This window comes from Oncorhynchus clarkii, chromosome 4, assembly GCF_045791955.1.
Source record: "Oncorhynchus clarkii lewisi isolate Uvic-CL-2024 chromosome 4, UVic_Ocla_1.0, whole genome shotgun sequence".
Lineage (NCBI taxonomy): Eukaryota > Metazoa > Chordata > Actinopteri > Salmoniformes > Salmonidae > Oncorhynchus > Oncorhynchus clarkii.
The window spans coordinates 20,519,199-20,543,317 of record NC_092150.1 but is presented as its reverse complement, the minus strand read 5'-3'; the positions used below and the strand labels follow the sequence as shown (position 1 = coordinate 20,543,317).

At 42.1% G+C, this 24,119-nt stretch overlaps 1 protein-coding gene and 1 pseudogene across 1 annotated transcript in view; one reads left to right on the top strand and one right to left on the bottom strand.

The window, feature by feature from the left end:
- The first annotated feature begins 384 nt into the window (after positions 1-384).
- LOC139407939 (uncharacterized) lies at positions 385-10,277 on the top strand (annotated as a pseudogene).
- LOC139406573 (ral guanine nucleotide dissociation stimulator-like 1) overlaps positions 9,499-24,119 on the bottom strand; it is a 407,527-nt gene continuing 392,906 nt past the window's right edge. Inside the window, exon 18 of the mRNA XM_071149304.1 lies at positions 9,499-10,129. The gene's annotated coding sequence lies outside the window, so the exon portion shown is untranslated. The remainder of the gene's footprint in view (positions 10,130-24,119) is intronic.

Below are 24,119 nucleotides of genomic sequence, written 5' to 3'. Positions count from 1 at the left end.
TCCCACTCCTCTTTCTATTCTGGTTAGAGACTGTTTGCACTGTTCTGTGAGGGGAATAGTACACAGCGTTGTAAGAGATCTACAGTTTCTTGGCAATTTCTCGCATGGAATCGTCTTCATTTCTCAGAACAAGAATAGAATGACCAGTTTCAGAAGAAAGTTCTTTGTTTCTGGACATTTTGAGCCTGTAATCGAGCCCACAAATGCTGATGCTCCAGATACTCAACTAGTCTAAAGAAGGACAGTTTTACTGCTTCTTTAATCAGAAAAACAATTTTCAGCTGTGCTAACATAATTGCAAAAGGGTTTTCTAATTATCAATTAGCCCTTTAAAATGATAAACTTGGATTAGCTAACACAACGTGCCATTGGAACACAGGAGTGATGGTTGCTGATAATTGGCCTCTGTACGCCTATGTAGACATTCCATTAAAAGAATCAGCCGCCTATGTCACGATCGTCTGAAGGAAAATGACCGGACCAAGGTGCAGCGTGGTGAGCGTACATTTTCCTTTATTTATGTAAATGTCACCAACAAAACAAGAAACAAAGAAACGACCGTGAAGCTTACTAGGGCTAAAGTGCCACTAACAAAGATAACTACCCACAAAATACAAAGGAAAAAAGGCTGCCTAAGTATGATTCCCAATCAGAGACAACAATAGACAGCTGTCCCTGATTGGGAACCGTATCCGGTCAAATAATAGAAACAGAAAACATAGAAATATAGAAACTAGAATGCCCACCCCAGTCACACCCTGGCCTACCCAAAATAGAGAATAAAAGCCTCTCTATGGCCAGGGTGTGACACTATGTAGATGTTCCATAAAAAATCTGCTATTTCCAGCCACAATAGTCATTTACAACATTAACAATGTCTACACTGTATTTCTGATCAATTTGATGTTATTTTAATGGACACAAAATGTGCTTTTCTTTCAAAAACAAGGACATTTCTATGTGACCCCAAACTTTTGAATGGTAGTGTACATCTATATGCATTGTCTATCTGTGTTGTCTATCTGCACAGCAGTAACTATATATCTACAGTAACTACAGAATCTATATATCTATTACATGTGCACTCACAGCCCGTAATACACAAACACACACACAGACACACACACACAAACACACAAGCACACACACACACACACACACACACACACACACACACACACACACACTAGGCTGCACAGCACACTATTTACTGCTGGATCTGTCACACTCCATTTCCTCACCTTCAACAATTGCTTGTTTGTTTCCATCTGCAAACAAACACCAACACAAGCAAAATAGCCGCCATTGACAACGATAACTTAACCCTCTCTCAGACACACACACATCCTCCTCTCTCTCTCTCTCTCTCTCTCTCTCTCTCTCTCTCTCCCTCGCCTCACTCTCGCCTCTCTCGCTTTCCTTCTCTCTTAGGGTTTCATCTGATTTGATCCCCCTATGCTCGACATTATAAATTCATTGTGTGCTGCTTGTGGCTGGCGTGTCTGATTGAAGTGATGGGCTGATTCCTCTTGCTTCCTCCCAGATGGAGGGTGCTATAGCAAATAGCCCAATGGGTCTGTTTAGATAACACTGACCTCTCCCTGCCGGGCCGCCTGCGCTGTAAGTGAGCGGTTTAAGGGATTCTGCCGTCCCTAAGTGGAAGGGCAAAAAAGAAAAAGAGCCAAATTGATCAATTCAGAGATGGAGAGAGAAAAAAAGATGTGGCCAATGGTTGTGAGCGTATTGTAACTCCCACCTGCCTCTCCATGTACAGAAGTGATAGTCATCATCAGGCTGAATAGCAGGAGGACACAAGGGCCTGCCTCTGCTGATCTGCATCCCACCAATTGGGTTACCCAGGAAACATACAGTAGGCTGAACGGGGGCCACTTGCTCTCTTCCTTGGAAATGGATATTCACGTCTTTGTTCCGTGTCATGGTAATATTTATAAAATGAATCCTGTTCAATTGTGTGCTCCTCTCAGCAGCCAGCGCTCCTGAGATTGCATCAGCCAACCTTCACACAGGTCAGGATTTAAACACTAATGTTGATCAAAGAAAATGAACCAAAGGAAGAGATGAATAAAGCTCTGTAGAAAAGATGCATAAATATATACTGATGAATTGACATTGAGAGAGACAGATTAAATATGGGATATTATATTTCCTGTTGCTTAGCCTGATGAAACTGCCATTATCTCTCTCTCCAGCTGTAATGGTGTGACGCCTTCAGATGGCCCCTGTGTGTTCCAAGCTAAATGGCCTGATCTCTTAGTCTCACATATAAAGACACCGTCAGCCTCTGTGTGTTTCCCCATCTCTATGGCCTTGTGCTTAAGTGCCCACTTTATGGGCCACATCAGGGCACACACCCTGTTTTAATGTGCATTTTAAAATAATGATCTTTGGCGTTATGCAACTCCTTGCAAACACAGAGGCCTGTTTAAAAGTTATTGGGGGAGATATTATGGCTCATCTCTGAAAGCTGGGGTTGTAAAACATCATTGTAACTCCCTCATGTGACAAGAGGTTTTATAATCGCACCATTAAAAGCCATTGAGTGTGTGGGCCAAGTTAGGCTGGGTGAGCCACTGCAGGCCTTCTTTTCCTGGTTGTATGGCTGGATAGAGGTGGCATGCCTTACAGTGAGGAGTGGAGCTGCTTTAAGATAAAGACAATGTTGTTCTTTAATTAAAACAGCACATCTCTCATCATTGATTCCAACGAGGCGGAGGAGAGGAAACTGTGATACAGACACAAATAGACAGCATGTTATAAACTGCTTAGTAGTGAGAAATACTGTACACAAGCCATCATGGTGAAATTGTGTGCGCGCGGGTGTGTGTGAGCATTCTGGCGTATGCATGTACGAGAGAAATAGAGAGAGACCGAGAGAGAACAGAGAATGAGAGAAATACAATCCAAAGAGGGATGGCCCTGGGAATAAGCAACATAAGAGGTCATCTAGCCCCCCCGGGACAGCCACTCGATTAGCCCATGTCAGTTAGTCAGGAAATGACTTGAAAAACTGCAAAAATGTCTCTCCACCCCATGGCAAAATGTGTACAATTGCAGGAAATTAGCTGTAAAACTGCAAAATTATCTCTTTGCCCACTTTCTCTTCATTCGTGTGTGACTTTTCCTATAATATGACATACACATTATTTTCAGCCTACATGCTGTTTAAGGGCTGGGTTTTATTTGAATGTTACCACCCACCAGCACAACATTGTTGATTAACCAGAAACAGGTGGAAAGTTATTTCTCTACGTGACTGAGATGAGCAGAATGGCCGCTTGGCCGCCTGAGCAATGGGACAAATTTAAATACAAGGTGCCAACTCCAATTTTTTTTACCATAACATTATCATAATCCATTGAATAATTTGTCAATTTTCACATATTTATTAGCTAGTCTGCATTAAAAATATATATGCAGCACCTGTCAAAAGTTTGGACACACCTGCTCATTCAAGGGATTTTCTTTATTTCTACTATTTTCTACATTATACAATAATAGTGAAGACATGAAAAATATGAAATAACACATATGGAATCATGTAGTAACCCAAAAAATTTTGACAAATCCAAATATATTATATGTTTTAGATTTGTCAAAGTAGCCACCCTTTGCCTTGATGACAGATTTGCAAACGCTTGGAATTGCCTTTCCAACAGTCTTGAAGGAGTTCCCACATATGCTGAGCACTTGTTAGCTGCTTTTCCTTCACTCTGCCGTCCAACTCAGCCCAAACCATTACAATTGGGTTGAAGTCGAGTGATTGTGGAGGCCAGGTCATCTGATGCAGCACACCATCATTCTCCTTCTTAGGCAAATAGCCCTTACACAGCCTGGAGTTTTATTGGGTCATTGTCCTGTTGATAAACAAATGATAGTACCACTAAGCGCAAATCAGATGGGTTTGCGTATTGCTGCAGAATGCTGTGGTAGCAATGCTGGTTAAGTGTGCCTTGAATTCTAAACAAATCACTGACAGTGTCACAAGCAAAGCACCCCTACACCATCACACCTCCTCATCAAAGCTTCACGGTGGGAACCACACATGCGGAGATCATCCGTTCACCTACTCTGCGTCTAACAAAGACACAGCGGTTAGAACCAAAAATCTCCAATTTGGACTCATCAGACCAAAGGACAGATTTCCACTGGTCTAATATCCATTGCTCGTGTTTCTTGGCCCAAGCAAGTCTCTTCTTCTTATTGATGTCCTTTAGTAGTGGCGTCTTTGCAGCAATTGGACCACGAAGGCCTGACTCACGCAGTCTCCTCTGAACAGTTGATGTTGAGATGTGTCTGTTACTTGAACTCTGTGAAGCATTTATTTGAACTGCAATTTCTGAGGTTTGTTACTAATGAACTTATCCTCTGCAGCAGAGGTAACTCTGGGTCTTCCTTTTCTGTGGCAATCCTCTTGAGAGACAGTTTCATCATAGCGCTTGATGGATTTTGCGACTGCACTTGATGAAACTTTAAAAGTTTGTGAAATTTTCCGTATTGACTGACCTTCATGTCTTAAAGTAATGATGGACTGTCATTTGTCTTTGTTATTTGAACTGTTCTTGCCATAATATGGAGTTGGTCTTTTACCAAGTAGGGCTAACATCTGTATACCTTGTCACAACACAACTGATTGGCTCAAGAAGAAGGAAATAATGTCCACAGATGAACTTTTAACAAGGCACACCTGTTAATTGAAATGCATTCCAGGTGACTCATGAAGCTGGTTGAGAGAATGCCAAGAGTGTGCAAAGCTTTCATCAAGCCAAAGGGTGGCTACTTTAAAGAATCTCAAATCTAAAATATATTTTGATTTGTTTAACACTTTTCCATATGTGTTCTACAATGTAGAAAATAGTAAAAATAAAAAAAACCCTGGAATGAGTAGGTGTGTCCACATTTTTGACAGGTACTATATGACCATTTTATGAATTGTATATTTGAGTGTTAAAATAGAATTTTGCAAAAACGGCCCCCGTCCGCCGAGATGAATGGCTTTGACCACTGAAGTACACGCTCCACTGCTTGGATTGGTGTAAGGTTAGCTAGAAACCACAAGTGTTTATCCAGCTAATGAAAAGGCAACCGTGAAAGAAAATTCAAGGAACAAATAGTTAGTTACATGTCATTTACGGCATGCATGATCATGAGCAAAGTCATTGTAGCCTATCATTTTACTTCCCCTGTGAGAACCATGAGCATGGGCTGACTTGGCTTTGCTGTACAGCAGCCAGAGCCTGCCAGCAGCCTACCTTCCAAAGTTTGTACCGTGTCCATTACAATATAGAAAAACACATTAGCTATCTTTCAATAGTTATCCATATTACCAGAGCTTAATCTTATTATTTCTAAGTAATTCTTTGGTTGATTCACGTCCGCAATTTAAGGAAGATGCAAAAACTTTGGAGATAACAATAGATGGCGAAGTCAAAGATAGGCAAGTTCCATCTGTGGTGATGTTTTCCCTAAATCAATGCTTATGACCAATCTAGCTGGCTAATCTTTTGAATATGTGTGTAGTAAAAAAAACCCAGCAACAACAGATAAGCTAACTAGATAAGGTTAGCATGCTAGCTAGTTACACTGACAGCTGTCAGTGCCCTGTTTGCTGATGTTCATCAACTCCTTGTGGAAATTCCCACACCCAATTTGTGAATATATATAAGTAGCCTTAGTCATTCTTCGGAGGTGAAGCCTAAACATGCATTTCCGCTCTAGGACTGTCACGCCCTGACATTAGAGAGCTTTTTATGTCTCTATTTTGGTTTGGTCAGGGTGTGATTTGGGTGGGCATTCTATGTTCAGTTTTCTATGTTTTGTATTTTGTCTGCTGTCCGGACCTCTGGCAGTCTCTATGGGGGTGCCACAGGGTGCAATTCTTGGACCGACTCTCTTCTCTGTATACATCAATGATGTCGCTCTTGCTGCTGGTGAGTCTCTGATCCACCTCTACGCAGACGACACCATTCTGTATACTTCTGGCTCTTCTTTGGACACTGTGTTAGCAACCCTCCAGGCAAGCTTCAATGCCATACAACTCTCCTTCCGTGGCCTCCAATTGCTCTTAAATACAAGTAAAACTACAGTAAATGCATGCTCTTCAACCGATCGCTGCCTGCACCTGCCCGCCTGTCCAACATCACTACTCTGGACGGCTCTGACTTAGAATACGTGGACAACTACAAATACCTAGGTGTCTGGTTAGACTGTAAACTCTCCTTCCAGACCCACATCAAACATCTCCAATCCAAAGTTAAATGTAGAATTGGCTTCCTATTTCGCAACAAAGCATCCTTCACTCATGCTGCCAAACATACCCTTGTAAAACTGACCATCCTACCAATCCTCGTCTTCGGCGATGTAATTTACAAAATAGCCTCCAATACCCTAATCAACAAATTGGATGCAGTCTATCACAGTGCAATCCGTTTTGTCACCAAAGCCCCATATACTACCCACCATTGCGACCTGTACGCTCTCGTTGGCTGGCCCTCGCTTCATACTCGTCCCCAAACTCACTGGCTCCATGTCGTCTACAAGACCCTGCTAGGTAAAGTCCCTCCTTATCTCAGCTCGCTAGTCACCATAGCATCACCCACCTGTAGCACGCGCTCCAGCGGGTATATCTCTCTGGTCACCCCCAAAACCAATTATTTCTTTGGCCGCCTCTCCTTCCAGTTCTCTGCTGCCAATGATTGGAACGAGCTACAAAAATCTCTGAAACTGGAAACACTTATCTCCCTCATTAGCTTTAAGCACCAACTGTCAGAGTAGCTCACAGATTGCTGCACCTGTACATAGCCCACCTATAATTTAGCCCAAACAACTACCTCTTTCCCTACTGTATTTATTTTATTTATTTATTTATTTTGCTCCTTTGCACCCCATTATTTTTATTTCTACTTTGCACCATGGCCTTTTTTTGCCTTTACCTCCCTTATCTCACCTCATTTGCTCACATCGTATATAGACTTGTTTATACTGTATTATTGACTGTGTGTTTGTATGTGGCGAACTGCTTTGCTTTATCTTGGCCAGGTCGCAATTGTAAATGAGAACTTGTTCTCAACTTGCCTACCTGGTTAAATAAAGGTGAAAGAAAATAAAACAATAAAAAAAATATTTGTTTTGGCCGGGTATGGTTCTCAATCAGGGACAGCTGTCTATCGTTGTCTCTGATTGGGAACCATACTTAGGTAGCCTTTTCACACTTGTGTTTTGTGGATAGTTGTTTTCTGTTTAGTGTTCTGCACCTAACAGGACTGTTTCGGTTTTGTTTCTCACTTTGTTATTTTGTTCTAGTGTTCAGTGTTAATAAAAAACCATGAACACTTACCACACGAGGGTGCCCAGTCCGGGGCCCGCAACGAGGGTGCCCAGTCCGGGGCCCGCAGCGAGGGTGCCCCGTCCTGGGCCGGCAACGAGTGTCTCCAGTCTGGGGTCAGTGGCAAACATGGTCCCATGTTTCATGAGCTGAAATAAATTATACAAGATATTTTCCATATGCACAAAAAGCTTATTTATCTCAGATTTTGTGCACAAATGTGTTTACAACCCTATTAGGGAGCTTGCAATTTGCATGCTGACTGCAGGAATGTCCACCACAGCTGTTGCCAGATATTTATTTTGGTTTTTGATTTATTTACCCCTTTTTCTCCCCAATTTCATGGGATCCAATTGTTAGTATCTACTATCTTGTCTCATCGCTACAACTCCCATACGTGCTCGGGAGAGACGAAGGTTGAAAGTCATGCGTCCTCTGATACACAACCCAATCAAGCCGCACTGCTTCTTAACACAGCACACATCCAACCCTGAAACACCGTGCACCTGGCAACCTTGGTTAGCGTGCACTGCGCCTGGCCCGCCACGTGAGTCGCTGGTGTGCGATGAGACAAGGATATCCCTAACCCAGACGACGCTAGGGCAATTGTGCGTCGCCCTACGGACCTCCCGGTCGCGGCCGGTTACGACAGAGCCTGGGCGCGAACCCAGAGTCTCTGGTGGCACAACTGGCGCTGCAATACATGCCCTTAACCACTGCGCCACCCGGGAGGCCTGATGCCAGAGAATTTAATGTTAATTACTTTACCATAAGCTGCTTCCAATGTCATTTTATATTATTTTAGATCATGTGTAACCACACCAGCCCAGGAACTCCACATCCGGCTTCTTCACCTGCGGAATCGTCTGAAACGAGCCACCCAGACAGCTTATGAAACTGTGGGTTTGCACAATCAAAATATTTCTGCACAAACTTTGCAAACAAAGTTTGTGCAGAACAGTCTCAGGGAAGCTCATATACGTGCCCGTCATCCTCACCAGAATCTTGGCCTGAATGCAGTTTGGCGTCGTAACCGACTTCAGTGAGCAAATGCTCACCTTCGATGGCCACTGACGCTGGATAAGTGTGCTCTTAACGGATGAATCCCGGTTTCAACTGTACTGGACAGATTGCAGATTATATGTTGTTGTGAACAGAGTGCCCCATGGTGGTGGTGAGGTTATGTTATGGGCAGGCATGAGCTACGGACAACAAACACAATTGCATTTTGTTGATGCAATTTGAATGCACAGAGATACCGTGACGAGATCCTAAGGCCCATTTTTGTGCCATTCATCCGCCGCCATAACCTCATGTTTCAGCATGATAATGCACGGCCCCATGTCGCAATGATCTGTACACAATTACTGGAAGCTGAAAATGTCCCAGTTCTTCCATGGCCTGCATACTTATCAGACATGTCACCCATTGAGCATGTTTAGGACGCTTAGGATCGATGTGTACGACAACATGTTCCAGTTCCATCCATTATCCAGCACACCTGCCACACTCAACAGCCTAATCAACTCTATGCAAAGGAGATGTGTGGCGCTGCATGAGGCAAAAGGTGGTCACACCAGATACAGACTGGTTTTCTGATCCATGCCCCTACCTTTTTTATTAAGGTTTCTGTTGACCAACAGATGCATATTTGTATTCCCTGTCATGTGAAATCCATAGATTAGGGCCTAATTAATTTCCTCATATGAACTGTAACTCAGTAAAATATTTGAAATTGTTGCATGTTGCATTTATACTTTTGTTTGGTGTATATGAAGAGCACTAAGCATGCTGTCTTTGACCAACTCTCTCATTATCGCTCTCAGAAAGATCTTCTTGACCCTAACCAGTCAGGCTTCAAGGCAGCTCATTCAACTGAGACCGCTCTCCTCTGTGTCACAGAGGCTCTCCTGACAAAGCTGACTCTCCCTCCTCTGTTCTCATCTTCCTTGATCTATCCGCTGCCATCGACACCGTGAACCATCAAATTCTCCTTTCCACCCTCTCAGGGTTGGGCGTCTCAGACTCTGCACACTCCTGGATTGCATCCTACCTGGCAGGTCGCTCCTACCAGGTGGCGTGGAGAGGATCTGTGTCTGCACCACTTGCTCTCTCTTCCTGGTGTTCCCCAGGGCTCGGTTCTAGGCCCTCTCCTCTTTTCTTTTTACACCAAGTCACTCAGCTCTGTCATATCCTCACATGGTCTCTCCTATCATTGCTATGCGGACGACACTCAACTACTCTTTTCCTTCCCCCTTCTGACACCCGAGGGGTGACACGCATCTCTGCGTGCCTGGCAGACATCTCAGCTTGGATGTTGGCCCACCACCTCAAGCCCAACAAAACGGTGCACCTCTTCCTCCCAGGGAAGCTCTGCCCACTCCAAGACCTCTCCATGTCAGTTGACAACTCCACTGTGTCCCCCTCCCAGAGTGCAAAGAATCTTGGTGTGAGCCTGGACAATACCCTGTCGTTCTCTGCAAACATCAAAGCAGTGACTCACTCCTGCAGGTTCATGCTCTTCAACATCTGTAGAGTATGACCTTTCCTCACAAAGGAAGTAGTGCCTGTCCTAATCCAGGCACTTATGATCTCCCGTCTAGACTACTGCAATTCTCTGTTGGCTGAGATCCCCGCTTGTGCCATCAAAACCCTGCAACTTTTCCAGAATGCCGCAGCCCACCTGATGTTCAACCTTCCTAAGTTCTCCCATGTCACTCCACTCCTCTGCACATTCCACTGGCTTCCAGTCAAAGTCCCTCCTTACCTTCAAGCCATGCTCAAACCCTACATCCCAACCCAAGCAAACTATTCCGCTACCTCTGATCTGTTGGCCCTCCCACCCCTACAGGAGGGCAGCTCCCGCTCAGCCCAGTCAAAGCTCTTCTCTGTCCTGGCACCCCAATGGTGGAACAAGCTTCCCCCTAGATGGTAGTGCTAGCTAGGTGGTCAACAGCATTTTTGCCCTAGAACCACCCCAAAAAAGGTCTACTTCACACATTTGTTGAGGGAAATTTTTGTAATAATTTTTTGAAACATTATTATTATCATTATTTATTTATTGATTTATCAGGGGGGTGCTGCAGCACCCTCAGTACCCCTACTTCCATCGGCTATGCAGTAACATCACTCAAACATATTTCTCAGGGAGATACTGGTGGAGACGGATTGAGTCTGATTTCAAAGGAACCTGAGGCTGCACAAGTTGTAGTTGTGCAAACCCCAACACTGAAAGAGAGGTAACAAATGCTGAATAGATTGTTTGTTATGATTTGTGATTCAATAATTATTTTGTTGGTAATCTACCAAAATAGTTAGCTATGTTTGCCTGTGTTTTGTGGGTGATTATTTTCTGTTTAGTGTTTTTTCCATTCACCTTACGGGACTGTTCGTTTGTCGTTTATTGTTTTGTTCAGTGTTCAGTTATTTTATTAAAAATATGAACCCCTACCACGCTGCGCTTTGGTCCTCACCTTCTTCCACCACAGACGATCGTTACACCAAGAACCGAGAATGATGCTTGTTTCTTTTTTCCCTGCTACAAGGATGGTTTATCTGCAAACAAGTTAGATAGCTTGTTGCCTTCTTCTGCTCTGTGTTTGTTTCTGGCTGCTGTAATGTTAGCAAGTGGCTTTCATTTCTGCTCCGGGCCATGGCAGCAGGGTCATTTGAGTAGGCAGGATTTAATGCAAAGTCACACATTGCCCAGACGGCCTGTCCAAAGCCGCTCAGGGAAAACTCTTCTTGTTTTTTATTGTTCAAAGTGAAAACACTACACAAGTAGGGAGGCATAGGGTCGTCCGGATGAGGGTCTGCTAAATGACTCAAATAAATACAGTATATAAAAATGGGTGTGGGACTACTAATGCATGATAGTGTGAGTTTAGTTAAGCAGAATCAGTAGTCTGAATTGTCTCATATTCAACTAGTCGCTGTAGATGTGGATCAGACCAGCTACCGCTGGTTTTAAATATCTCGGTGTTGAGTTTCCCGTGTGCTGTGGTTTCATCAGACCTCCCTCAAGCATCTGTAATGACAGATACTTGGCAGAACATCCTCAGTACGGTTTAGTACAGAACGCAAAGTAAACTAGACTCTTGGCATAGTACAATGTTCTATCTAGACTAAAATGTGTCAAGCATCAAAAACGTATAATAACCATCATCTCTAGAAAAGTAATCCTGCATAATTGCAAAATGTCTGATAAAAGTTTGTAACTGGTGATGATACAGGGCAACTTTTTTGTGGACAATTATTTCTGAACTATGTTCCACAGTCACTAGGAGAGGTTATGATGATTAACTGCCTTGATTGAGCCCATGGAAGCTAATTTCAAACACTCAGTTTTGTAAGGAACCATCTACCTACCAAGGTAGAAATATCATTAACGGCGTCCCAGAAATGAAAAGGTAATGGACGCGTTCCTCTGCCAAAGCGTTGCTGACGCATACCAGGCCTTGCAACGCCTGGATAGGTATTTTAAGTATCAGCTAACCACAGTTTATTTTAAAGCAATCTGGAGCCCAACGGCACAGTTTATTTTAAAGCAATCTGGAGCCCAACGGCACAGTCGATTAAGTGGTATGCAACCAATGGTTGAGACGTTCAACGACTGAGCAGCGGATGCGATTTAAATCAGATCACCGTCTGACAGAATGGTTTGAAGAAAAAATGTATAAATATAAAATAATGTACAATATTGCAATTTTCTGAATTTAAGCAGAAAATTGACCAACCAAATACACGAATAATAAGAATAATAATTATTATAATAATGTAATGTTGTATTTTTGTAGTATATTTGACTATTTGTTTAACCAACCTCTCAAACTGATGCCGGACACCAGATGTTTTCATCAGAAAACGAGGCCTGTTTGAGTCTAACCTTTATACCTGAGGGCTCGAACCAAGTGAGAAAATCCATAACAAAATACATTTTAATTTAAAAATAGGGACTGCATATCAGAGGTGTTTTGGAAAGAGGTGGAAGGTAGTGGAGGGGGGTGGATAGAGACAAAATGTCATTTAAGATTCAAGATTTCCATTTGGCCATCTGAAAAGACAACGCAATTGTCCTCCTGGTCACCTCTCGGCTCTAGAATTCGATAGAATGCAAATGTTGGAGGTCTATAGGGCTCGGTGTGGGTAATCCATTGATTTGAGATGAATACAGTGGCTACTCTCAGACCCTTCACAGTTATTAGGACTAATAGAAAAACATAAAATAAAGAAAAAGGAGCAGGAATCTGCACAAAAGCCCCAAATAGCCAGCTCCTCCAAAGCCCTCTCTGAGAGTTTGGCTTGCAATTTGCATTCCTTTGCGCGACAACTTGTAATCCCCTCCTCAGCATGCCAAGAAATACACAACAGATTTATTGTCCCAGTCAACAAATCGTTTAGGTCACCCAAACCTATTACTGGCTAATGCTTCGGGAGCCCCTGCACTCCCCTCTGGTCTCATCACATGAACCAGTGGTTTCCAAACACCCCGCAGCTCCATAGCTTTGTTGGGCCCTGATCTATTCATGCCAAATACACTTCTGCAGCTTCAACACCTTCCCAGCGCGGCCTGGGAGACTGCTACAAAACCCAGAGACCACACTCTATTCTCGGCCAACAATGCAACACTAGTTTGGTGAAAAAGATACACACATACGTATAGAAAATAGCCCATGTGTTCTCCTATTTATATTCTAACACAAATTAAAAAGTCCTTGCAGAAATTATATAAATCAATGTGCCTAATGATGATACAAACAGGCCATATAAATCCAATACATTTAAATAAATATATATAAATATATATATATATATATTTAAATGTCTGTGTGTGTTTGGAATGGGCTGATTGTAACATTTTGTCGTTTTCGTTAGTAATGCGTGCATTTTCATTGTTCATGTGGTGAAATGTATAAATGTTATATATATACAGTACAGTTTGGACACACCTACTCCTTCAAGGGATTTTCTTTATTTGAGCTATTTTCTACATTATACAATAATAGTGAAGACATCAAAACTATGAAACAACACATGGAATCATGTAGTATCCAAAAAAGTGTGAAACAATTCAAAACATATTTAATATTTTAGATTCGCCTTGATGACAGCTTTGCACATTCCAGCAACCAGCTTCACCAGCTTTTCCAACAGTCTTGAAAGAGTTCCCACATATGAAAGAGTTCCCACATATGCTGAGCACTTGTTGGCTGCTTTTCCTTCACTCCCCGGTCCAACTCATCCCAAAACTTCTCAATTAGGTTGAGGTCGAGTGATTTTGGAGGCCAGCTCATCTGATGCAGCACTCCATCACACTCCTTCTTAGGCAAATAGCCCTTAGACAGCCTGCAGGTGTGTTGGGCCATTGTCCTGTTGAAAAACAAATGACAGTCCCACTAAGCGCAAACCAGATGGGATGGCGTATCTCTGCAGAATGCTGTGGTAGCCATGCTGGTTAAGTGTGCCTTGAATTCTAAATAAATCACTGACAGTGTCACCAGCAAAGCACCCCACACCATCACACCTCCTCCTCCATGTTTCACGGTGGGACACACATATCATCCGTTCACCTACTCTGCCTCTCACAAAGACATGGTGGTTGTAACCTAAAGTCTCAAATTTGGACTCATCAGACCAAAGGACAGATTTCCACCGATCTAATGTCCATTGCTCGTGTTTCTTGGCCCAAGCAAATCTCTTCTTATTATTGGTGTCCTTTTGAAGTGTTTTCTTCGCAGCAATTCGACCACGAAAGCCTGATTCAAGCCGTCTCCTCTGAACAGTTAATGTTGAGATGTGTCTGTTACTTGAACTCCGTGAAGCATTTATTTGGGCTGCAATTTCTGAGGCTGGTAACTCTAATGAACTTATCCTCTGCAGCAGAGGTAACTTTGGGTCTTCCTTTCCTGTGGCGGTCCTCATCATAGCGCTTGATGGTCTTTGCGACTGCTTTTGAAGAAACGTTCAAAGTTCTTCAAATTTCCATATTGACTGACCTTCACTTCATGTCTTAAAGTAATGATGGACTGTCATTTCTCTTTGCTTATTTGAGCTGTTCTTGCCATAATATGGACTTGGTATTTTACCAAATAGGGCTATCTTCTGTATACCACCCCTACCTTGTCACAACACAACTGATTGGCTCAAACGCAATAAGACGGAAAGAAATTACGCAAACTAACCTTTAACAGGGCACATCTGTTAATTGAAATGCATTCCAGGTGACTACCTCATGAAGCTGGTTGAGAGAATGCCAAGAGTGTGCAAAGAATCTCAAATCTTAAATATACTTTGATTTGTAAACCTTCTTCGGGATCGGTGTCCCTTCCACGGGACGGTGGAGCTAACGTAGGCTAATGCAATTAGCATGAGGTTGTAAGTAAAAAGACAATTTCCCAGAACATAGACATATCTGATTTTGGCAGAAAGCTTAAATACTTATTAATCTAACTGCACTGTCAATTTACAGTAACAATTTTGAACATGAAAAGTTATTAATAAACAAATTAGGCACATTTGGGCAGTCTTGATACAACATTTTGAACAGAAATAAAATGGTTTATTGGATCTGTCTAAGACTTTGCACACACACTGGTGCCATCTAGTGGCCAAAATCTAAATTGCACCTGGGCTGGAATAATACATTTATGGCCTTACTCTTGCACTTCAAAGATGATGGTACAAAAAAATACAAGATAACGTTATTTTTCTCCTTTGTATTATGTTTTACCAGATCTAATGTGTTATATTATCCTACATTCCTCTCACATTTCCACAAACTGCTAAATGTTTCCTTTCAAATGGTACCAAGAATATGTATATCCTTGCTTCAGGGCCTGAGTTACTGGCAGTTAGATTTGGGTATGCCATTTTAGGCGAAAATTGAAGAAAAGGGGGTGGATCCTCTATAGGATCCTTAACACTTTTTGTTTACTACTTGATTCCATATATTTCATAGTTTTGATGTCTTCACTATTATTCTACAATGTAGAAAATAGTAAAAATAAAGAAAAACTTTGAATGAGTAGGTGTGTCCAAACTTTTGTCTGGTACTGTAAATATACACTACCGGTCAAAAGTTTTAGAACAACTACTCATTCAAAGGTTTTCCTTTATTTTTTTTTACTGTTTTCTACATTGTATAATAGAACAGTTGACCTGGGCAGCTCTAGCAGGGCATATATTTGACGAACCGTCTTGTTGGAAAGGTGGCATCCGATGACGGTGCCACGTTTAAAGTCACTGAGTTCTTCAGTAAGGCCATTCTACTGCCAATGTCTGTCTATAAACAATGCATGACTGTTTGCTCGATTTTATACACCTGTCAGCAACGGATGTGGCTGAAATAGCCGAATCCACTCAGTTGAAGGGGTGTCCATATACTTTTGTATATGTGTATATAGTGTATATAGAACCCCAGGGGTTCTTCTTCACTTAACCAAATTTGATTTCATATAGAACCCTTGGGTCCCATATAGGGTTCTATAAGGAACCAATTTCGGTTCTTTATAGAACCTTTTATGGGTGCCATACATTGAGCAATAATAGAACCCTTTTCGCTTCTATCCAGAACCTTTTTTTCTAAAAGTGTATTGTTCTATTCTTTATTTTCTACATGGGTTGATGACGATAATCGAGCTTAAAGCACGCCCTCAGAAAACTGCCATTGGAGCGTGTTATTTTTTGGTCTGTGTTATACTTTCACTGTGCTGTCTATCTATCCGTGGAGGGAGAGGCGAGAGGAGAGGACCGTCCATCTGCTCGCCTTTGTGCCTCACACGCATGGCATTAAATGAGAGGTCACCACCGAGAGAGAGGGAGAGATCTCCCACATAGACCCGACACGACAAACACAACGGATCCTTTGATTCGCTTGTTTGCACACATACATTTATCTCTAATTGTTGTTTTGGCTTTCAGTATGGCCCCATATAGAGACTGTGCACAGACTGCACATGAAAGCCATAGGCGCAATTGTTCGCGCACATTAAACTACAGACGTATTCAAGTTATCCAACATCAACACGAAATCCAGCACATTTTGACAGCCTCACAACTTTTATAAGCAATCAGTTTGAGAGTTTATATCTATTCTGGAAGTATTTTGGCGTCGGGGATATCGATAGAAGATAACACATTCGGAGTGAGGTTCTAGAACACATGCCAGGGGTACTTCAGATTAGAACGTTTGGTACTGAGGATGGCAGGAACAGAACGCATGCAGATTAGGGCCAATATTTTCCCATTGAAACAAAAGTAAAAATAAAACAACGCGCCCTCACTTTCATTTGACAAATAACATAGGCCTACAGAGGAAAATACATAGGCCTAACTATAACCATTTGGTGAGGAATCAATTAACAATATTGGATAATAAAATTATCGTTAATAGACAATAATTGTTCTTGCCATTATTCAAATAGCCCATACAATCGCATCCGTCTTGCCTCATGTAGGCTACAGCCTTGGCATGATTTCATAGGCAGTCTGATACGATGGGCCGATTTCAGTCTGGATTACACTAATACAGTAATGAAGTCTGAGCACTGTCAAATATATTGCAGCCATCAGATTGCGTTTAAGTGAAAGGCTGCGGCCAAGCCTTCAATTATAATGGGCCCCTAACACGACTGCTGTATGGACTTGACTTGTTATGTCTTTATTATTTCATCATTGTTTGGTTCAACTATTGTCAGAAATCTGATGACTGTGTCTGATGCCTGTGTAGGCCTAAATCTATTTAAAGATGCCCAGTTATAATATACAGTTAGAGACAGGATTTACTTAATTGTACTTCATTTTCTCTTCATTGTAAACTTCGTTTCTCTTATTGAAACGTCTCCCCCGTAATTTAGATTTTTATTGACAATGACGACAGCTATTCTTCCTGGGGTAACTAAATGATTTAATCACATAACATCACGGAGACAGGATCATGAAAATATCCTACAAAAGCGGCATATCCACCGAAATACGACGTGTAAAAGCCCTGTTCGGAACTAAAGTTGAACCACATTTTTGGGGGGTTCATTTCCATAGCCTGCTATTAGGCCGACCTGTCGTGGAGCGCATAAAGGTGCGTAAGCGATTCAGACATATCGCACTGCGGAATTTAAAAGATATACCGATTTATATCGACTGATGGGTGCAGTGTTGTAGGCCTTGTAAAGCCTGTTAAGTCCACGTTTGATGACAGAAGTATTTTCAACAGCCTATAGGCCTATAGGCCTGGATAAATGATCATAAAATTACAAGCCCTGAGATTATGAATAGTATATATATATATATATAGCTAGTCTTTAATTGAAATATTTAGGCCCTAATGAAAAGCATTCTTATTTGTTTAATCCCAAAGCTGATTAACACTTCTGCACAACAGTCAATGGCCTGTTTTTGCTATAAGCATAATAAGCAGGCGTACAAAAATAACAATAATTTATCATTCATAATTGAGAAATAAGTAAGCATATGATGATGATGATGATGATGATTGTTGTTGTTATTATGATAATAATAATTATTATTATTATGCTATTGGGAAAGCTACATCTGAATGAAACACAAATCGCCTACATTTTAGTTCACCGTGAGCATAAAATAAGTCAGAGCAAAACTGAAATCCATCCGCGATGCTCTCTGTTATTAATTTATTTTGTTAAACTTAATTTTCCGTTTCAGTGCGACAAGGCCAATAAACCGTGTGTTTGCAAGAGCGTATTTGTAAATTGTGCTTGGCAGCGCATGCAGCAGCGTTTGAAGATTTCACTTGTTTCAAACCCTTTGTTAATTAATTTATTTTATTCATTATTAATTTCTGATCTCCTGATCCTAGCAGTATTTAAATAGGATTAATGATATTATGTCCCTTATTCAATCGTTTATTTTCTATATCCAAATAAATCAGATTAATTGCATTACACTTTTTAATAGGCCTACAACAAGTCTACGTTAAGAAATGCATCTTTAAATATTAGCCAAAGAGATATAATAACGAAATGATAATATGTTAAATAATTTGGACATATGAAATATTGTCCCATTGAGACCAATGCAAAGACCGGCCTTTGTAAACTCTGAGTTCTGCGTATTAAAAGAGATCAGCCGGAATGACCTAAACTCAAAAATGTCTTCTGAATACATTTGTCTATCCTCGTAGCTCCTCGCACACATGCGCTTCGTTAGGTTGTCTCTTTTCTGAGACTTCCTACAGATTCCCCGTGTAACTTAATCTGTCGACAATCATCACGCTCCTGCACTGAGCCTATCGAGTCAATACATTATTTAATTATTTGGAAACTTTTGCGCCGCTTTCCCCTTTAATCGTATTAAACAAGGACATCTACTAATGCACAAATAGAGTCGGCTTTGGCACATAGACGAACATACAGAAAAATGAAAATTATACCACTTTGTTGGCTACACAATAACTAGGTTAGAAAGTATTGCTAACAATGCTACTACTATGCCTACTGCTACTACTAGTAGCTACAAAAACGAATAATATTTGCCGTGATACTACAGTACTATATTCTGAGTTACATAGCACACATGTACCCAGTGAATGAAAGAGTTCCATGGAAAATGAATGAGGCAGGTGTTTGTTCTTAGCTGCTGAAGTGCCCCGGTGCCGAGGACACCCTCATCCCTGTTCCAGCCCCCATTCTGGAGGCGCTGCAATCCCCCTCCAGCCCGCTCCCTAGCTTCCCTGCTCCTAGGGCCTTTGATAAGGGCTTACCCCCTCTGTGACAGCTGCCCATGTGGGGGCTTTTATCTCACCTACAAAAACACTGCCTGCAGGGGGACCCTCTCTTACACCCCCCAACCCTCAAACCCCACCCAAGACTACCATCCCTAAGGAAACAGCAGAGCGGGTGGGATCGCTGTTTTGTTGAGTGAGTGTACAAGAGGGAGAGTGTTCGTCAAGCACACATGAACGCGTGAGAAGTTGTGTACTGTATAGTCTTTATGGCTATAGGAAAGAGAGAGCAAATGTGTTTGTGTGTGTGAGAATGAGACGAAGAATGACAAGCTATGCTTCACCTAAGCAACACATATGCCGACAGAGCAGCATTTTCCACGCACAATCACCAATAAGAGTCCACAGCTTGCTTACATGTGACTATACTTAGTCACACCTGTAAGTCTTTATCGGAGCGACTGGTGCCCAAAGTTACTTCCCCCTGTTCAATTGACCTGAAAACTCCTCTTATTTGTAATGCCTGCCCAATTAGGTAAGAAGAAAACACCTTTTGGTCTAGCTGGGAGAGGTGGTGAACGAGTTCCACAATCATAGTTTTAAATATTTACATTTTATTTACACCAGCAAACATTTGTTGATGCTGTCCTTTTTCTTTTGGGGTAAATGTTGTTAGTAAAAGTTTAAAAGCCACTCTTCTCTTACAATGCAGCTAATCCTGCTGAGACATCTGGGAAGGATGACTCAACTGAATGTCTGATGAACATCATATGTGATTCATTATCCTGAGGTTGCCTATTCCAGGCAAATTATCCTTTGTATATTTTCAGAGTCCCCTACATATAGAACCTGGCTGAGATGACATATCTGACCAGTGAAAGCTGTTCCAGGCTGTGTGACTGTGATGACTGGCAGGACTGATGGTGATGTGACATCGGAAGCAGCTTGGTCCACCCCTCTCCACTGTCACCTGCCCCTGAGCCGGCAGGGGTCAATTAACTAATTAAGTGCCAATTAAACCATTAAATGCTTCCCCGGTGTTGTGTGGTAGCACCTGGTTAGGACACGGTGCAAGTGGTGAGGGTGTGAACCAGTCCAAGTTCAACAGGGCTTTAAGTCCTCCTTCCACAAAGGCAGACATGGGGAGAGACAGAGGTAGGGGATACAAGTCTGCCACTGCTGTGAAGGTGACACATACAGTACAAGTGGGAATTTTGCCCATATTCTTGATGTTACGTAAATTAATGTACATCACGTCGATATATAACATCTATAAAAATCCGAAATGTAACAGTTTGATATCATTAATTAGTGGATGGTTAGTTACCTGCTTCATTTCTCTGATGATGACCACACTGTAATGTAGTTCAGTAATATACAGTACCACAGTAACACATCTGAAACACGTGCTCCACCGGCACTCCTCTACTCAATTCAATTTCAATTTAAGGGGCTTTATTGGCATGGGAAACATGTGTTTACATTGCCAAAGCAAGTGAAATAGATAATCAACAAAAGTGAAATAAACAATAAAACATTAACAGTAAACATTACACTCACAAAAGTTCCAAAATAATAAAGACTGGTATTTCACCCAATAGATATGGGATTTGATCAAAATTGGATTTGTTTTTTAATTCTTTGTGGATCTGTGTAATCTGAGGGAAATATGTGTCTCTAATATGGTCATACATTTGACAGGAGGTTAGGAAATGCAGCTCAGTTTCCATCTCATTTTGTGAGCAGTGTGCACATGGCATGTGTTCTCTTGAGAGCCATGTCTGCCTTCAGCAGCCTTCCTCAATAGCAAGGCTATGCTCACCAAGTCTATACATAGTAAAAGATTTCCTTAATTTTGGGTCAGTCACATTGGTCAGGTTTTCTGCCACTCTCTGTTTAGGACCAAATAGCATTCTAGTTTGCTCTGTCAAGTAATTATCTTTTTGTTTTCTCATGATTTGGTTGGGTCTAATTTTGTTGCTGTCCTGGGACTCTGTGGGGTCTGTTTGTGTTTGTGAATAAAGCCCCAGGACTAGCTTGCTTAAGGGGGCTCTTCTCCAGGTTCATTTCTCTGTAGGTGATGGCTTTGTTAAGGAATGTTTGGGAATCGCTTCCTTTTAGGTGGTTGTAGAATTTTAGGTGGTTGTAGCTCTATTCTGGATTTGGATAATTAGTGGGTATCGGCATAATTAGGCTCTGCATGCATTATTTGGTGTTTTACCTTGTACACAGAAGAGATGTTTGCAGAATGTTCTCCTAGCCCAGGTAGGGTTGCACTCTGCTTTCCATGACCACTTGGACCACCGCTAACACCTCTGTCTGTCCAACCTCACTCAGTCAGATGAGGGGTGGCGGCCGGTGCTGTTTAAGATGAGGGAGGACGCAGCATTTTTTTTATGAGCATGGCCTTACTTCTATTACAGCATATTGGATGACTGTCGTTCATATCCCATTCACCCAGCTTAATGTAACATCGATAGGTTTAGGTTACGACATGATACAAACATTTGCCCAATACCCTAAGTGAGTGACACGTTCAGTACCGCCTTGCACACACTTGCCTGCATCTAGATGATCTGGGGTGTAATCATTAGTCCAAAACATGAGTTTCTATTGGACAAATTCAGGTAGGTCCATCCCCGTTTCGTTCCCTTTGCTACGGTTTAAGAAACATTTTGCAACAGAATCGGCGAATGAAGACTTCTAAATAGCTAATCAAATGACTAACTCTCTTGCACTGACTCTATGTACACACACTGGACACTACCCACACACTCACGCATACTTACATTGACACCCCAAAACACACTACATACGCCCACACACACATAACATGCACACAAATGCACACTGACGCCACACATACACACTCACATAGTATTGTATAACTAACCTTGTGGGGACACATAATTCAGTCCCATTCAAAATCCTATTTTCCCTAACACCTTAACCTAAATCTAACCCTAACCCCAAAACCTAACCTTAACCCTAATCCTAAAACTGAACCTAGCTCCTAACCCTAACCCTAAACCTAAACCTAACATTAATTCTAACTTTAACCCTAAAACTGCTAGAAATAGCATTTCACCTTGCGGGGACTAAGAGACTGTGTCGTGCACAGTCATGCAGTCGTGGATGAAGAGGGAGTACAGGTGTTGAGGGTCAGCGTGGCGGATGGGATTTTGCCTGCCCTCACTACATGGGGGCGGCCCATCAGGAAGTCCAGGATCCAGTTGCAGAAGGAGGTGTTCAGTCCCAGGGTCCTTAGCTTAGTGATGAGCTTGGAGGGCACTATGATATTGAATGCTAAGCTGTAGTCAATGAATAGCATTCTGACATAGGTGTTGCTCTTTTCCTGGTGGAAGAAGGCAGTGTAGAGTGCAATAGAGTTTGCGTCATATGTGGATCGGTTGGTGCGGTATGTGACTTGGAGTTGGTGCAGAGTGTCTGGAATGATGCTGTTGATGAGCCATGATGACCAGCCTTTCAAAGCATTTCATGGATACAGATGTGAGTGCTATGGGGTGATAGTCATTTAGAAAAGTTACCTTGATGTTCTTAGACACAGGGACTATGGTGGTCTGCATGAAACATGTAGGTATTACAGACTGGGTAAGAGAGAGGCTGAAAATGTCAGTAAAGACACGTGCCAGCTGGTCAGCACATGCTCTGAGTACAGGTCATGGTAATCTGTCTGACCCTGCTGCCTTTTGAATGTTAACCTGTTTAAAGGTCTTACATTGGCTACAGAGAACGTGATCACACAGTGGCCCGGAACAGCTGGTGCTCTCATGCATGGTTCATTGTTGCTTGCATCGAAGTGAACATATAATGCATTTAGCTCATCTGGTAGCCTCAAGTCACTGCAGCTGCAGCTCATGGCTGGATTTTCCTTTGTAATCTGTGATAGTTTGCAAGCCCTGCAACATCTCACGAGCATCAGAGTCAGTGTAGTAAGATTTGATTTTTTTCCTGTATTGATGCTTTGCCTGTTTGATGGCTCATAGGAGATCATACCGGGATATCTTACAAGCGTTCGGATTAGTGTTTCGCTCCTCAAAAGCGGTAGCTCTAGCCTTTAGCTCAGTGCGGATGATGCCTGTAATCCATGGCGTCTGGTTGGGATATGTACGCACGTACGGACACAGTGGGGACAACGTCGTCAATGCACTTATTAATTAAGTGAAATGCTTCCTCGGACCACTTCCATATTGAGTGCGCACTGTTACTTCTTTTACTTTTTGCTTGTAACCAGGAATCTGGAGGATGGAGTTATGGTCAGATTTTCCAAATGGAGGGCAAAGGCGAGCAAGCTTCATATGTGTTTCTGTGTGTGGAGTTAAGGGGATCTGGAGTTTTATGTCCTCTAGTTGCACAGGTGACATGCTGGTAGAAACTAGGTAAGATGAATTACAGTTACCCTGCATTAAAATCACCAACCACTAGGACCACCGCCTCTGGACGAGCATTTTCTTGTTTGCTTATGGCCCTATACAGCTCGTGGAGTGAGGTTTATTTACTCTTTGATGTAGTTTCATCAAGGTGCCCACACGTCGGCCTGTCTTACGCCACATCTTCCTTTTCCGAGTCTTGACCCCTGGTCAGGGGTGTCCTGTAGATATCTTCATCCAAATCGACATTGGTGATTGCTGTTCGGATGTCCAGAAGCTCTTTTCAGTCATAGGAAACAATGGCAGAAACATTATGTACAAAAAAAGTTATGATCAACACAAAAGAAACACAAAAATCGCAGAATTTGTCAGAATCAAGTCCATAAAAGGGCCGCTATCCATTGCAGCGCCATTACAATATAACTATAACAATACAATTGTTGTAACATTTTTGTTGTAAAAGGACCTGAAAGGAAGCATTTCACTGTTAATATACACCTGTTGTTTACGAAGCATGTGACATTTTATTTTATTTTGATTTGAATACACCCCCGATCACCCACACGCACAGTTCACATTCATAGCAGCCACATACAGTATCATCACTTTGCTCGTTGTATAATTCCTCCTCTCACCTTTTCCCTTTGCTTGTGGACTTTAATGCACAACACAACAACTGTCTGACCAGGCG